The sequence below is a fragment of the Macaca nemestrina genome, chromosome 13, assembly GCF_043159975.1.
Source record: "Macaca nemestrina isolate mMacNem1 chromosome 13, mMacNem.hap1, whole genome shotgun sequence".
Classification (NCBI taxonomy): Eukaryota; Metazoa; Chordata; class Mammalia; order Primates; family Cercopithecidae; genus Macaca; species Macaca nemestrina.
In genome coordinates, this window is record NC_092137.1 from 35,130,363 (window position 1) to 35,146,345 (window position 15,983).

At 36.1% G+C, this 15,983-nt stretch overlaps 1 long non-coding RNA gene across 2 annotated transcripts in view; it reads right to left on the minus strand.

Moving 5' to 3' along the window:
* Positions 1-14,239, minus strand: part of LOC139358028 (uncharacterized) — an 88,178-nt gene extending 73,939 nt beyond the window's left edge. For both annotated transcript variants that reach the window (XR_011612238.1, XR_011612237.1), the window contains exons 1-2: positions 14,189-14,239; positions 11,991-12,098 (exon numbers count right to left, since the gene is read on the minus strand). This is a non-coding gene — a long non-coding RNA (uncharacterized lncRNA). The remainder of the gene's footprint in view (positions 1-11,990; positions 12,099-14,188) is intronic.
* Positions 14,240-15,983: the final 1,744 nt, after the last annotated feature.

Below are 15,983 nucleotides of genomic sequence, written 5' to 3' on the forward strand. Positions count from 1 at the left end.
TAAGAAAGGTTCTGCAATAACACCCTACGTAAGAGTTTATGGAAACAATTAATAGAATAAAATTGATGTAACATTTTATGTACTACTGCATTTTACATATTCTAAGGCAATGTGAAGGCTTTAATACATGAAAATCATCAACATTTTGCAATGAAAATAGTAGCTAAAGTGACTCATATTACCACAGAATACAAACAAAATAAGTTACTTTAATTGGCCATTACATCATCATCATTGGAATTATTTAGTATTAATAAAATATTTCATTTTGGAACGTTTATGTAGTATTACAGGGAGTAGTGCTATCATAAAAATAAATGCCTGTTTCTTGTATTCACTATAAAATCTTCTAGCTCAGCAATTTAAAATAAGCTGATGTTTTTTCAGTATCATTTGCAATTTTCTGCAAGAATTCTTAACAATTTCAAAAACAATATACTATGTGGGGGATTGCAGAAAAAATTTTCTCCTATATTCTCATATCAATTTGAGCAGATACATTTATTGTTTAGATGATTTGCTTTCAAAATGGATGTTATTCTCTTTTTTATCTCTTTTTTGTTTCTTATGGCTCATACATACATCTATAAGATATTAAAAATAATTAAAAAGAACTCTAGATTTTGAATTCTAGATTTTGAATTGTTTAAAACTTAATAAGAAAATAGACATGTATTATCACAGTATTTCTCCTATGTTATATTTAGAATAAAAGATACTTGTTGCTTCTTACATGTCATAGGTACCTGAACTGTTTCTTGTCACACGTGTCTAATCTAGCTTAGCTTTATTGATTCCTATAAGACTATATTATCATAATTCTCTATCAGAAATTATGAAGCCATGTTTAGTGTTATTTACCAAGTAGTTTATAATAACAATTATCTTTTAGTGTTTATAAGTTTTTAACAGCTTTGTTTTGTTATATTCCCACTCAAACTTTGGAAATTGGTATTTTACACTCTCTATCAGACAAAGAAAATGAGGAACAGAGAGCTAAGGTGACATACCCAAGGTCACAAAAACAAGTAAATAATAGAGCACAAATTTGAAATTATGACTTGTAGACTGAGGTTCAACACTTTTACGTTATTTAATTTCTGTGACTTTATTAATGATTTTACAATTACTCATTTATGATGTTAAAAGTACACATTCATGTAGCCAATGACATGTTTTATTTTTATTTTACTATATCTAAAACTTTCAAATTGACTATTCATGTAACTAACAAAATATATTTATTCCACTTTATCATGTTTTTAAAAGGCGTAATGCCTATCAAAATAGCTAAAATAAAAATATAGCAATAATACCAAATATTGGTGAAGATGAAAAAAGCTGATCATACTCATGCTTTACCAGTGGAAATTTAAAATGATATAACCACTGTAGATGACAATTCAGCAGTTACTTGTAATACTAAATATGCACTTACCATATGATGTAGAAATAGCACGCTTGGGCATTTATTTCAGAGAAATGAAAACGTATGTTTATACAAAATCTGTGCATGAATATTCATAGCAGATTTATTTGTAATACCCTCTGAACTGAAAATGATCCAAATGTCCTTCTAAATGTGAATGATTAAGCAAATTGTGATACATCTGTATTGTGAAATACTACTGAGCATTACAAAGAATAAACTTGATACATACCACAGCCTGGATGGAATCTCTTAAGAATTATATTGAATAAAAAAGCTAGTCCCAAACTATTGGGAATGGGTTTGTGAATATAAAAGGGCACCATGTTAGAAACTTGTGGTGATGAAATAGTTTTGTGCCTTGTTTGTGGTGGTTATTACACAAGTACACACAGATGATAAAAATGCACAGAACACATGCCAATGTAAATGAGTGCATCTGGAACAGAGGTTTAAATAAACTCCGTGGATTATACCAATTTCAACTTTCTGGTTTTGAAATTATACTGTAGTTACATGCAAAATTACCATTGGGGGAAACTAGGTGAAGAGTACACAAGTCCTCTCCTTACATTATTTGGTAACTTCCTATGAATCTATAACTACTCAAAACTTTTAAATATTTAAAATAAATGATTAGTGAAATCACAAAGTTCTGCCATAAACCTTTCCTACTGAGAATGACCGAAAACTTGGGGATATAAAAATTTATTAATTGACGATATCACTAAAATCACTAGTTTAAAGAAGATGTACACTATATTATTTGTTGCCTGTCAGAGCTACTTTAAAAAAAAAAAAACCCAAAAAACAATAAAACAAACAGACAAAAAAACCTTGCCTATGTTATGTCATTTTGCCAATCACTTTCTAGGTGAGAGTAAAAAGACATTTTGACTATCTCTCTGCAGTATTTGCTTCCTCATCTAGACATAAGCTTTGATATATACATGTAGCTTCTTGGAAGATGGGAAGCCAAATCAATCTTAATCAATTTTTTAAGAAGTAAATTTTAAAATTTCTTGATCCCTAAAAAAGAAATGAAAATATGTCATTCCACGATCTATCCAAGGCAGCAAAAGCAACATTAAACAGAAATATTATAACAGCAAACATGTATACAAAAATGTAGAAAGACTTCAAATCAACAACCTAATGGTATATCTCAAACAAGAAAAAAATCAAAATCAAAATTAGTTGAAGGAAAGAAATGGTAAATATCAGAATAAATGAAAATAAATGAAATCGAGACTAAACAAATACAGAATATCAACAAAACAGAAAATTGGTTGCTTGAAAACAAACAAAACCAGTAAGCCTTTAGCTATAATAAGACAGAAGACAACAACAAATTAGAATGAAAAATGAGACAAAACAACTGAAGTTACAAAAGTATAAGACAAAGAATCATTAGAGACTATCATGGAAAACTATAGGCCAACAATTTGTCAAACTTATAAGATTAAAAAATTCCTGGAAACATATAACATATGAAGATTGAACCAACTAATAATTAGTAACAACATTGAAATTGTAATAAGTTTATCATTAAGGAAAAGCTGAAGGCCTGACATCTTCACTGTTGAATCCTACCAAACATTTAAAGAAGACTAATACCTATTCAATGCAAAAACTTCAAAAAATTGAAGATGGGAGAATACTGCCATATTAATTCTATGAGGCCGATATTACCATAATGCCAAAATTACAAGTAGGAGTGAAAACTATAGGTCAATATCAGTGAGGAACACAGATGCAAAAATCCTCAAGAAAATATTAGCAAACCAAATTAAACACATTAAAAAGACCATTCACCATGATCAAGTTGGATTCATCTCAGAGATGTAAATATGGATCAACATATGCAAATGAATAAAAATGATATATCACAGTAATAAAATCATACTATAGTTGTAATAGATGTTAAAACACATTTGATATAAATTGGTATTTACTTATGATTAAAACTCTCAAGATATTGGTTATAAAAAGGACATACATAAAAATAGTAAAGGTCATATATGACAAACTCACAGGTAATACAGTAAATGGGGAAAAAGTGAAAGCCCTTTCTCTAAGACCTGGAAAAGTAAAAAGACACCCAATTCCACCACTTTTATTTAACATAATTTTGAGAGTCCTGGCCAAAGAAATTAGGCAAGAGAAATGAATAAAGGATATCCAAATTGGAAAAGAAGAAGTCAAATTAGCTTTGCTCACAGTCATCACAATTTTATACTTAGAAAAATCTAAAGAATACACAAAAAAACTATTAGAACTGATAAATAAATTCAGTAAAGTTGCAGGATCCAAAATCAACATATGAAAACATTAACATTTATGTAGTCTAACAGTGAACAATCTGAAAAAGCAACCAAAAAAGCAATCCCACTTACAATAGCTACAAAAATTATAAAATATCTAAAAAGAAATGTAATCAAAGAAGTAGAAGATCTATACAAGGAATACTATAAAACCCTGATGAAAGGAATTGAAGAAGACACAAGGAAAATGAAAAGATATTTCATGATATTGTATTGGAAGAATTAATATTGCTAAAATGATAATGACATAAAACACACTTTACAAATTCAGTGCAATCCCTATCAATAACAATGACAATCTCCACAGAAATAGAAAAATATCCTAAAATTTACATGCAATCACAAAAGACACTGAATAGCCAAAGCACTTTTAAGCAAAACCAACAAAGTTGGATTGGGGCAGAGCAAGATGACAGAATAGAAGGCTCCACCAATCATTCCCCCTGCAAGAACACCAGTTTAACAACTATCTATACAAAATAAACACCTTCATAAGAACCAAAAATCAGGTGAGTGCTCTCACTCACAGCACCTGAGTTGAACTTCATATTGCTGAAAGAGACCCTGAAGAGGTAAGAAAATCAGTCTTAAATTGCTGTCACCACCCTTCCACCACCCAGTGGCAGTGGCAGCATGATGTGGAGAGTGTTTCTGTTTGCTGGGGAGAAGGAAAGTACATAGCCATTGTGAGGCATTGAAGCCAGTTTCGCCCTGTTATAGAAGAAAACCCGACCAGACTCAGCTGATGCACACCCACAGAGGGTGTATTTAAACTAACACTAGCCAGAGGGGATTTGGGGATAATAGCAATCTGAACTTGAGTGTCCACAAGCCTTGCCTCTATAGACAAAAGTGTTCTGGGACCCCAAATAATCTTTAAAGGAAATCTAGGCCACAAGGACTACAAGTCCTAGGCAAGTCCTAGGGCTGAACTGGGCCCAAAACCAGTGGGCGGGGATTGGGGTGGGGGTGGGCAGATACTGCCTACTGGGACACCAGTTGGGCAACTAAAGGGGTGCTGGCATCACCCCTGTCCTAACCCCAGGTTGTAAAGCTTGTGACTCTAAAAGAGAACCCCTTCCTCCACTTGAGGAGAGGTGGGAGAAAAGTGAGGAGGACTTCATCTTGCATCTTGGACTACTAGCTCTGCTACAGGAGAATAAGCTACAATCAGAGTCATGAACCCACTTTTCCAGGCCCTTGCTTCTGAATGATACTTCTAGACACATGCTGGGCCAGAAGGGAACATGCTGCCTTGAAGGGAAGTACCCAGTCCTGGCAGGATACATCATCTACTAATTGAAGAGCTCTTGGGCCCTAAATAACAAGTAGCAACGCCCAGGTATTACCTCCAATGTTTTGGGAGACACACTGAGACTTGCTGGTTTCAGGTGAGACTCAGCACATTACCAGCTGTGGTGGCTACGGGGCAAGACTCCTTCTACTTGAGAAAAGTGGGAAAAGTTCAGGAGACTTTGCCTTGCACCTTAGGTACCAGCTTGGCCACAGAGCGATAGAGTGCCAACTGGGCACTTGGGGTCCCCAATTGTAGGCATTGGCTCTGGGACCACAGTTCTGACCTGCCCTGGGCCAGAGGGGTGCCCATTGCCCTGAAGGATCAGTCCTGGGCCAGGCATCATTCACCACAAACTAACTGAAAAGCCCTTGGAGTTTAAAGGAACATTGGTGGTAGTCTGGTAGTAGACCCTGTGGTGATGGTAGACAGACACAGGATGAGGTTTCTCTGCCTTTGAAAAGGGGAAGGAAGAGTGAGAAGGACTGTGTCATGTAGTTTGAGTACCAGCTCAGCTACAGTGTGGTAGAACACCAGGAATAAGTCTAAGTGGTTTACTCCAGTCTCTGGCTCCTGGATGGCACCTCTGGACCTGCCCAGGGTCAGAAAGAACTTGTCACCCTAAAGGAAAGGACACAGGCTTAGCTGGCTTTGTTACCTGTTGATTGTGGTGCCCCAAGTCCTTGAGCATACGCAGGTTTTTATCAGGAAGTGGTTACAGCAGGCCTTGGGTGAGACCTAGTGTTGTGCTGGCTTCAGGTCTGACCCAGTACAGTTGTACTGCTGGTGGCCAAAGAGTGCTGGTGTCACTCCAACCTCAGCTTCAGGTAGCTCAGGACAGAGACAGCGAGAGACTTTGTTTGAACAGAAGTAAGAGAAGAGAACAAGATTCTCTGCCTCATAATCCAGAGTATTCCTCCAGATCTTGTCCAAGATCAAGGTGGTGCCTCAATGAATCTGCAAGAACCACAGTGTTATGGAGCTTTGGGTACCCCTCTAAAGCGGATACAGCTTAGATCATAACACTCAAGTCATTTCAAATATCTGGAAAGCCTTCCCAAGAGGGATGAGTTAAAACAAGCCCAGACTGAGAAGACTACAATAAATCCTAACTCTTCAATGCCCAGACACAGACAAACATACACAAATATCAAGACCATCCAGGAAAACATGACTTCACCAAATTAACTAAATAAGGAACCAGGGAGCATCCTCGAGACAAATACATGTAACCTCTCAGAGAGATAATTCAAAATAGCTGTGTTGAGGAAAATAAAATAAATTCAACATAACACAGAAAAGGAATTCACATTTCTGTCAGACAAATTTAAGAAAGAGATTGAAATAATTTTAAAAAATCAAGCAGATATCCTGGAGCTGAAAAATGCAACTGGCATATTGAAGAATGCATCAGAGTCTCTTTAGAGCAGAATTGATCAGGCAGAAGAAAGAATTAGTGAGACTGAAGACAGACTATTTGAAAACACACAGTCAGTGGAGACAAAAAAGAAAAGAAAAAAAAAATGAAGCACACCTACAATATTTAGAAAACAACTTCAAATGGCAAATCTAAGTGTTAGTGGCCCTGGAGGAAGTAGAGAAAGAGACAGGAGTAGAAAGTTTATGTAAAGAGATGTAACAGAAAACTTTCAAAACCTAGAGAAAGACACCAATATCCAAGTACAAGAAGGTTACAGAACACTTAGCAGATTTAAACCAAAGAAGACAACCTCAAGGCACGTAATAATCAAATTCCCAATGTCAAGGATAAAGAAAGGATCCTAAAAGCAGCACAAGAAAAAAAAAATAACATAAAATGGAGCTCCAATATATCTGGCAGCAGACTTTATAACAGAAACTTTACAGGCTACGAGACATGACATATTTAAAGTGCCAAAGGAAAGAAACTTTTATCCTTGAATAGTACACCTGGAGATAATATCCTTTATGTACAGAGAACAACAGCTGAGGGATTTCATCAATATCACTCTTGTCCTACAAGAAATACTAAAGGGAATAATTCAATCAGAAAGAAAAGGGCACCAATGATCAGTAAGATATCATCTGAAGGTACAAAACTCACAGGTAATAGTAAGTGCACAGAAAAATACATAATATTATAACACTGTAACAGCAGTATGTAAACTACTAGTATTTTAAGTAGAAAGACTAAACTATGAACCAATTAACAATAGTAACTATAACAACTTTTCAAGACATAGATAATACAGTAAATTAAAAATAGAAACAACAGAATGTTAACAAGTGGGAAGATGACATTAAGGCATAGAGTTTTTATTAGCTTACCTTTTGTTTGTTTGTTTATGCAAACAGTGAGGTTTTTATTAGCTTAAAATAATAAATAATAAGATAGCTATCTCATGATAACCTCAAACCAAAAAAAAAATATACTAGATACGGCCGGGCGCGGTGGCTCAAGCCTGTAATCCCAGCACTTTGGGAGGCCGAGACGGGCGGATCACGAGGTCAGGAGATCGAGACCATCCTGGCTAACACGGTGAAACCCCGTCTCTACTAAAAAAATACAAAAATCTAGCCGGGCGAGGTGGCGGGCGCCTGTAGTCCCAGCTGCTCGGGAGGCTGAGGCAGGAGAATGGCATAAACCCGGGAGGCGGAGCCTGCAGTGAGCTGAGATCCGGCCACTGCAGTCCAGCCTGGGCAACAGAGCAAGACTCCGTCTCAAAAAAAAAAAAAAAAAAATACTAGATACATAAAAAATAAAAATCAAGAAATTAAAGCATACTACCAGAGAAAATTACCTTCAGTAAAAGGAAAACATGAAGAAAAGAAAGAAGAAAGAAAAGACTACAAAACAACCAGAAAACAAATAACAAAGTGGCATGAGTAAGTTCTCATTTACCAATAATAACACTGGATATAAATGGACTAAACTCTCCAATCAAAAGATATAGAGTGGATTGAAAAAAAAGGCCCAATGATCTGTTGCCAACAAGAAACACACGTCACCAATAAAGACACATGTAGAATGAAAAAAAAGGGATGGAAAAAGATATTCCATGACAATGGAAACCAAAAAAGAGCAGGAGTAGCTATCCTTATATCAGACAAAATAGTTTTCAAGACAAAAACTATACGAAGAGAAAAAGAAGAGCAATATATAATGATAAAAGCAGTAATAAATGGGAAGTTTACAGCTCTAAGTGCCTACATTACAAATAATAATAAAAAAACCTCAAATAAACAATCTAAGGATACATCTTAAAGAACTAAACAAGTAGGAGTTGACCAACCCCAAAATTTTTAAAAGAAATAAAATAATGAAAGTCAGAGCAGAAATAAATTAAAATTAAAATTAAGACAATATAAAAAAAAATCAATGAAATAACAAGTTGGTTTCTTGAAGAGTTAAACAAAATTGACAAACTGTTAGCCAGACTAAGTAAAAAAGGTCCAAATAAATAAAATCACAGATGAAAATGAAGACATTGCAGTGGACATCACAGAAATTCAAAGAATCATTACAGCTTCTATGAGCAGTTGCCAATAAACTGGAGAATCTAGAAGAGATGAACAAATTTCTAACACATACCATCTACCAATATTGAACCATGAAGAAATTCAAAACCTGAACAGATCAATAACAAGTAATGAAATTAAAGCCATAATAAAATATCTCCCAATAAGGAAAAGTCTCAGATCCGATGGCTTCACTGTTGAATTTTACCAAACATATAATGAAGAAGTAATATCAACCCTACTCAAACTATTCCAAAAAATGAAAGATGAGGGAATACTTCCAAACTCACACTATGAGGCCAGTAGTACCCTGATATCAAAAACAAATGAAACATAAAAAAAAAACCAACCAAAAATGAAAACAAAACAAACAAAAAAACAACAACAACAGCAACAACAACAAAAAACTACAGGCCAATATTTTTTATAAATATTGATGTAAATATTCTCAATGAAATACTACCAAATAAAATTCAACAATACCTTAAGAAGAGCACTTATCATGATCAAGAGGGATTCATCCAGGGATGCAAAGATGGTCCAACATACACAAATCAATTGATGTAAAACATCATATAAACAGAATGAAGAACAAAAATTCTATAATTGGCCAGGGGCAGTGGCTCACACCTGTAATTCTAACACTTTGGGAGGTCAAGGTGGGTGGGTCACTTGAGGTCAGAAGTTCCATACCTGTGTGGCCAACATGGTGAAACCCCATCTCTACTGAAAATACAAAAAATAAAAATAAAAAAAAAAAAGCCAGGCCTGGTGGCAGCATACGCCTGCAGTCCCAGGTACTCAGGAGCCTAAGGCAGGAGAATAGCTTGAACCTGGGAGGCAGTCGTTGCAGTGAGCCAGGATTGAACCACTGCACTCCAACCTGGGGGACAGAGTGAGACTCCATCTCAAAAATAAACAAATAAATAATAATTATATGATTATTTCACTTGATACTAAAAAAAATTGATAAAATTTAACATCCCTTCATGACAAAAACCCTCAATAAACTGGGTATGGCAGGAATGTACCTCAACACCAAAAAGAAAGCCATATACAATAGACCCGCACCTAGTATTATGCTGAGCAGGGAAGAACTGAAAACCTTTCCTCTAAGATCTAGAATAAGACATGGTTGCCCCTTTTCACTATTGATATTCAGCATATTACTGAACATCTTAGCTAGACCAATCAAAAAAGATTTTTACAAAAAGGACACACGATTTTGAAAGGAAGAAGTAAAACTATCCTTGTTTGCATGTAATATAATCTTGTACTTACTAAAAGATAAAGACTCCACAAAAAATATATAACTGATTTAAAAAACTGTAACAAATTTACTAAAGTTTCAGGGTACAAAATCAACATGCAAAACTAAGTGGCATTTATGTATGCCAACAGTGAACAATCTGAAAGGAAATTAAGAAAGTAATCTCATTTATAACAGCCACAAATATTATAAAATTAAATACCTAGGAATTAACCAAAGAAGTGAAAGACCTATACAATGATATATAAATCCATATATTTATAACAATTTCATTTTTTTTATAAAGGTACCAAGATCATACCATGGGGCAAGAGCAGTCTCTTCAATAGATAGTGCTGGGAAAACTGCTGTCTCTCACCATATGAAAAACCAAACAAAAGTGAATTTGTCATAAATAATAACTGAAACTTTGAAACCTCCAGAAAAAAAATTGGAGAAATGCCATAGGACGTATGTCCTGGCAGATTTTTTGTGTGTAAGACCTCAGAAGCACAGGTAGCCAAAGCAAAAATAGACAAATGGTATCCTATCAAGCCAAAAAGCTTCTGCACAGCAAAGGACACAATCAACAAAGTGAAGAGACTAAATGGAAGAAAGTATTTGCAAACTATCTATCTTATAAAGGCTTAATAACCAGAATATATAAGGAGTTCATTAAATAGCAAATAAAAATCTGATTTAAAAATATGCAAAAGGTCCGAATTTCTCAAAAAAGTTATATGAATGGCCAACAGGTATATGAAACAATGCCCAACATTGAAGATAATCAGAGAAATGAAAAAGATCCTCAGTGAGTTACCATCTTATCGCAGTGAAAATGGCTTTTATCAACAACAACAACTACAAAATAATAATGAATGCTGGTGAGGATGTGGAGAAAGGGAGATCCCTCATATGCTGTTTGTGGAGATGGAAATTAGTAGAGCCACTATGGAAAAATATATGGAGGTTTGTCAAAGAACTAAAAATCGAACTACCATATGATCCAGCAAGCCCACTGCCAGGTATATACCCCGCAAAAGGAAACGTGTATATGAAAGAGATATCTGTACTCTCATGTTTATACAATACATTTTGAGAAACATGGAACTAACACACCTGTAGAATTATGAATAACAGGAGATAATCGATATTACAATTCTAAATCTTATTCTCTTAAGAATTGAGATTTCTGAAAATAAAGACGCAACTTATTAGGTTGGTGCAAAAGTAATTGCAGTTTTGCCACTGAAAGTAATGGCAAGAACTTCAGTTACTTTCACACCAACCTAATAGAATGTCTGAATAGCACTCTTTATTCCAATGTGCATTTCAAAGATTCAGGGCAATCAGGTTATTTGACTACATGATCTCTAAGCTACAAGTTCTGAGATGAAGAGATTCTTTGTACAAGAACACACTGATAATTAATGGTAGACCTGAGCGAGGAGGCCAGGCCTCCTGGATGTACGTCTAGTGCTTCCTTCACCCTACCTATCTTTTCTCTGTTAATCAGGTATACTGGACAATAAAAACTGCTTGTTAAAAGTTGGTTATGATTGACATTTTCACATAAACTTCGTATTTCTTACTTTTTATTACTTAACAGTAGTTTTGATGTTAAATAATCAATTATGTCCTCTGAATATAAACTCAACATAGTGAAACATTAATCCACAACCATCTATTAAAAATGTGCAAAACTACATCACGCCACTCAAATTTTTCAGTTGCTTTCAGGTCACTGTGTAAATTACAGTGATAGATTTGAAATAGGTCATCTATTTCTTTATTTCAGCATAAAGTATTATTATCAAAGATCATTAGTCATAGCATTATTTCCAACACTGGTTTAGCATCCATAGTCATGTGTCTCACAAAGTATGCTCTTCAGAACATTACATTTAAAAAATAGTCTATAAAGGAAAGTTTCTCATTGCAATATATTCAGCAAATACTGCATATTTTGTATCTCTTCTTGATATTCAATATTAACAAAATTACAAGCTCTGAAAAGACCTACATTGAAGAATCCCACTCTTCATATGCAGTTTTCCAAACTTAATTGATCATAGAACCTATTTTTCCTGTACAGAACATTAATATCCAATATAAATGCTGTTGTATAGAAGATAATTAGTTACACCTTTCTAGATTTGCTGGATAAATCTAACAATTGTTAAGATTCTAAATTACCATATATCCAGGGATCTTCCAGTCTGTCAAGTCACATTAGGATCTTAATTCCCTCTGCTACCCAGTCTGGGTTTATTCCTGAGATTATCTTCAATGTGTTGGTCAGTTCTGTTAATACCACACAGGGAATGAATTCATATACCATCAAAAACTTTATACACTTGTTTCCTGCCACTATTCATTTCCACTATATGCTCCAGTGATTCACTGACATTAACTGTAGTACTTCCAATTTTTTAGATCTCTACTCTACTGTACTATAATCTCAGTGAGGATAAGGGTCTTTTCTCTTTAGTCATCAGTATATTCTCAGAATCTATAACTATATCTGGCACTAGAATGTATTTAATATGTATTTACTGAATAACTGAATGAATGACTAAATGAAATAATATATTAAATGACTAATGAGCAAATTAGGGGCTTTCAGTGCTTACACAGGAGATTGCAGCTGTGTGTTGCAGGGAGATTGTACCTTTCAAGTGCTTTCACTGTTTTTATCATGTATTTTGTAATTACCATTTGTAGTATCCTTAGACAAAAGAGGCTTAAAGAATTCTCTCTCTTTAATTCCCTAACCCCACTGCCAGTGCCTGCTCATTCAAGCAAAATACCATTTTAGGTACATATGCTAACTTTATCCAAACCAATAGCTGTGATTATTTCCAAAGATTTTCTCCAAATACATTTATTAAGTGTACCTACACAGTCCTAAATTAATAGTTAAATAAAATAATTTTTCAGATGGGAAGTCACATTAAAAGAGGGATAAAACAGAACTGTTAAGCATTGACTTAGGCTCTTTTTAAGAAAAATCAGTAAACACACCTCTAAATCTTGTTCAAGGCCCATTCAATTATTTGACATCCTTGTCATGCTGTATGCCCCAGAAGCAATTTACCCTGTAGCCTCTACCTAACTCAGACCAAATATTCAGAACCCCATGTGTTGAGTGTTTACTATCCTATATTAGTACCAGAATTTATATCCTACACTAGAATTCTTCTTCTTCAACTATTATGTTATACTATTAAGGTTAAATTAATATATGCTAAAGTGTTCATGGATATACTCTATTACTCTGACCAAACATTGTCAATTTGAGAAATCATGATTGAATATAGAATTTTAGACATTGTAGTCAGTCTAATGCAGCCTCTGGATTTAAAATTTTGTGTGAACTAATTGTTTGCTAGAACTTCACTATATCTACTATACCAAACTACTTGCTCTTAATAATTGTAAAATATGTTCAGGTGCATCTTGAAACACTTCTAATGATCATATCCAAAAATCTGCAGATTTTGGTGACAAAATTCAGCAAAGCCACATATTTTCAGTCATTAAAAGAATACAGACTATCCAGATGAGGTAATTGTTCCCCTATACCATATTTAAGATGATAAATGCAATTTCAGTGCCACAGTCCAAATTATTTGAACTCCTACTATATTTAAGGCAATGTAATTAGTTATGTGGGGAGTACAGTGATAACAGAATATAATCATTACCTTGAAGAAAATAATTCTATACTGCCATTGTCTGTTCAACCAGGAAAAATACTATTTTAGGTACAATGTGCTAGGTTTACCAACCCCAACATTTTATACTTTGTGAATATTTCCAAATTGAAAATTTATATTTTTTAAACCCCTCTAACAAAACGGCCTTTTATACATGATCCCATATATCCCATATGCTCAATGATGTATGGTGCATTACATTAAATAAGAAACTTCTTTGATGTCACATTTTGCATTTTAAATGCACATTTTTTGATACCTAAAACATTGTCTTTATCAATTTTTAATATATTAGCATAAAACATATATATTATTTATTTCAGGGCATGCTAAAAGCATTTTATTAGAGATTAATTTTTTCTCTTTAACTTTTCTTGGGTTTAATGAGGTCTTTATATACCATTTTTTTCTTTTCCTTTTTTTGTTACTTCATAATGTATACAATCTATTTAATTATTGGAAATATTTCAGCGTTTGTGTCATACTTGATTTATAAAGGTTAAAATTACTTTTACCTTTGTTATTCTCAAATAGTGTAATGAACTAAAGAGGATGAAACATTGCTCACCGACATTTGCCGTCAAATACCGGTGGTCAATGTCCACATGGTTTTCACAGTATGTAAGTTTTACCTCATTTTACTCAACTCTCAGGATTAGCCATCATTTTTCCTACCTTAAATGTCAATGAAGGACAGGGCCAAGATGGCCGACTAGAAACAGCGGCGTTCGAGGACTCCCATCAAAAAAAAACCCATAATAAGCCTGCGAATCCTGCACTAGCAACCAAGGTAACTAATTCTCTCATCAAAATTGACTGGAAGGCTGGCATGACCCAGGGAGAGAAGGAAGAACAGTGTGGTGCAGCCGCCCACCTGAGGGCCTCATGGGAAAGGAGAAGCCTCTCCCCTCAGCAACGGGAGGCAGTGAGTAAGCATACTACCCAGCCAGGAAAACTGCTTTTTCCACAGAACTCTGCAACCCGCCCATAGGAAGATCCCACTCGCAAACCCATGCCATTGGGGCTGAGTGTCCCAACCCCTGAACACGCAGATTCTTACAGACTCTCAACTGGAATCTGCTTAAGCCTACGGAAACCCCCGGCAGGGAGGGGCAACCGGCACCGGCTGCGCCCGCCTGCCGCCTAAGTCTTTTGAGCTCCTTGGAGAAGGGGCAGCAACCGGCACTGGGACTCGCAACTACCTAACAGGCTAAGCTCCCAGAGCAGGGGAAGGGCGGCACCCATTTCTATAGCGCCAGGCTGCGCTTTTCCCCTGCTAGAGCCAGGGAGGCTGGATGGCTTGGTCCCAAGACTTGTCCCCACAGCCCAACACACCGACTGTGGCTGTCTGTGGCCAGAGTATCTTCTTCAGTCCTAAACCTGACCCATCCTTCCTCATTGAGTGGGGTTTCCCTGCAGGACCTCCAATAATTCCAGCCAGAGGCTCAAGGACAGAATTCAGATCTCCCTGGGCCTGAGCCCTAGTGGAAGGGAGGGACACAGTCTCTGCGGACCAGCAGACTTAGCCCCTCTTCCTGGTAGTTCTGAGGAATCTGGGCAGCCCAGATGAGTGGGGTTTCCCCCAAGTGAAACACACCCTCTCCACCAAAGGACAAGGTGCTTCCTCAAATGGATCCTATTCCCTGTACCATCCAACTGGGTGAGACCCCCCAACAGGCGTTGTCAGACACCCTGTGCAAGAGCAATCCTATTGGCATCAGGTTGGTGTCCCTTGAGGTCAGAGGTCCCAGAAGAAGGACTGGGACACTGGGAACCAAGTCCTTAGCCTGCCCGCAGCACGGGGATCCTTGGCCTGGCCCCAAAAAGCATGTTTTCTTCCTAGGCCTCTGGGCCTGTGATGGGGAGTGGGCTGCCATGAAGACCTCTGACATGCCCTGGAGATCCCCATTGTCTTGGAGAAGAACACCGGGCTCCTCATTACTTACGAGAATTTCTGTAGCCAACTTGAATTTCTCCTCAGAAAATGGGATTTTCTTTTCTATCATATTGTCGAGTTGCAAATTTTGTAAACTTTTATGCTCTGCTTCCCTTATAAAGATGAACGCCTTTAACAGCACCCAAGTCACATCTTGAATGGTTTGCTGCTCTCTGCCAGATACCCTAAATCATTTCTCTCAAGTTCAAAAATCCCCAAATCTCTAGGGCAGGGGCATAATGCCACCAGTTTGTTTACTAAAACATAACAAGAGTCAGCTTTGCTCCACTTCCCAACAAGTTCCTCATCTCCATCTAAGACCACCTCAGCCTGGACCTTATTGTTTATATCACTATCAGCACTTTTGTCAAAGCCATTCAGCAAGTCTTTACGAAGTTCCAAAATTTCCCACATTTTCCTTTCTTCTTCTGAGCACCCCAAACTGTGTCAACCTCTGCCTGTTACCCAGTTCCAAACTTGCCTCCCCATTTTTGGGTATCTTTTCAGCAGCACCCCATTTTACTGGTACCAGTT